This window comes from Galeopterus variegatus, unplaced genomic scaffold (assembly GCF_000696425.1).
Source record: "Galeopterus variegatus unplaced genomic scaffold, G_variegatus-3.0.2 Scaffold7708, whole genome shotgun sequence".
NCBI classification, from domain to species: Eukaryota; Metazoa; Chordata; class Mammalia; order Dermoptera; family Cynocephalidae; genus Galeopterus; species Galeopterus variegatus.
Window position 1 is genome coordinate 26,999 of NW_007733819.1, and position 2,485 is coordinate 29,483.

A 2,485-nucleotide genomic window follows, 5' to 3' on the forward strand; every position below is an offset into this window, starting at 1 on the left:
TAAAAGATGCCATTTCTGTATTTTCATTTTTATATTATGCACTACCTGCATCATTGTTACAAAGATAAAACACAATCACTTGTAAAGAATTTGAGTTTATGGAAACTTAATTTACCAATAACTGGCTTATATGAATAAATATCATTATGGAAAAAATTTCCAACCTGAGAAATATTAAATATCATTACATGATAATTTTGTAATTATTTAATTCTCAAATTAGAATTAATTTTTTTAAAAATCTGAAAAGGAGATGATTGTTTTGCCTTTTCTTTGTAATACAAAGAAAAGTACTAGAATTATAAGAATGATTAAATATAAGAAAAATAAAGCTTTCTTTCTTAAAACTGGGGACAAGAAATTTTAATAACAAACCACTTATGTTTCTGGGTATATTGCCAATAATGAGTGTTGTGTCTATATTATAGAGCAGCACTATTTTCCAGTTTAGTAATACTCAAGACTTTTAAAAATATAATATCATGCTAGAAAATAGAATTTTGGGTTTCAGAACAGTTATCTTTACGTGTCAATTTAACTGAGCTAAAGGATGCCCAGAGACTTGGTACAATCTTATTTCTGGGTGTGTCTGTGCGAATGTTTCTGGAAGAGATTAGCATTTGAATAGGTAGAATAAAGAAGACTGCCCTCACTAAGCTGGGCGGGTATCATCCAATCCATCGAGGGCCTGCATAGAGCAGAGACAGAGCAAGTGGAACCCATCCTCTCTGCCTGAGCTGAAACATCCTTCCCCTGCCCTCCAACGTGCCACTCCTGGTGCTCAGGCCTTCAAACTGGGACTGAATCAAACCACCAGCTCTCTCCTGGTTCTGCAGCTTGCAGATGGCAGATTGTGGGACTTCTCGGCCTCTGTAATTGCATGAGCCAATTCCTATGTGTGTATGTATATGTAGGAATTTATATATCTCCTATTGGTTCTGTTTCTCTGAAGGACACTGACCAATGCAGATTTGGATCTCTTCAACTTTACATTAGCTTGTAGTTTTACTGGTTAGGCTCTATTTTAAGCCTGATTACAAGTACACCACCTTAATCTCTGTACAGATGCCATTTTCATTGACTTGATCATATTCTGGACCAGGAATATGTTCATTAAACATTCATCTGTTATGNTCATCTGTTATGTACATGTCTCTAAATTTTTCTTTTTAGAAGACATAATCCCTGTCTACCTTAACCACCTCCTCCTACAAAGAAAAAAGATACAATAAAGCAATAAGGTCACACATATTAAAACAGTCATGGGGGACATTTTTTAAAGATCACTCTCACCTCACATACTGGTCAGTCCACACTGTAACCCCAAAGACATGGAGCTCAGGTTGTATAATTGTTTATTAAAGAATGGACTACATGTTTTTTATTGATATATAACTGAGATTCCACCTGAACCTTGGTAGAGAAATAATTAGGAATTTCCCAACAAGCATGAAAGGGATTTGCGTTCCAAATTAGGATAAGTGGCTTGAGATCTTGACTATATGTTTTTCGTATTCAGCGAGATCTTATTAGAAGAGTTCCATAAATAGTGCTGAGCTGACAATTTGTTTTATTGGCTCAGAACCTGAACTATGACACTGATAGCCCACATTCTGGTTTCTACCTTCTCTCCAAGTCATTCTTTCTTATTTCTCGCAACCACCCTAATAGCTAAGCATTCCTCCCTCCATTTTTACAGGTAAGGAAACTGAAGTTCTAGAGTGGATAACTAACTTTCTAAGGGTCTGGGAGCAAGTAAGGCAAATGAATAGTCAAATCCAGGTCTTTTATCCCAAATTCCATGCTCTTTCCACTATACAACTGCCACTGCCGCACTGCATAGCTGGAAAGACACTGTTTGAATTATTAAAATATCCTTTGAATTTGAAATCTGGGACACCTTTGGAAACTCAGACATGTCAAGACCTCATCCATTTTCCACCTGAAAATCTGGTCTCCCCCAGAACAGTTTAAAGCCTCTCGATGAGGGGCCATAAGACTCGGTCTCCCCACAGCCCCCAGCAAGGGGTAGGGCAAGCTCCCCAGTAGTGCCCCCCAGGAACAAGCCCTCACTAAGCTGTGGCATCCTTGTCTCAGTCGACCCAGAGCTCCTTTCATTCCCACAGTCCCAACACCAGGACGGGCGGGCTCTGGGCTAGAGACTGACAAAACCATGGTCCGGGGAAGTCAGCAGTCAAGGTGGGCAGTTTTCAATGAAGTGATCCTAAGGAAGAAATCACCAAACACGTGAGATCACAGCGTGGCACCTCCCCAGGCTCTTGCCTCCTGCCCAAATGTCTCCCAGACCTTCTCCATCAGACTCCAACACCTGCTCTGGGTAGAAACCACAGTCCAGACAACTGGGGACAGTTTTATTTCCCAATTCTATTCGAACAGTGTATTTATTCAAAAACTATTTTTCCAGAATATTTATGTCAATAACTCCTGATTTGGGGGTATTTCTAGATGTGTAAAAATAAAAAAA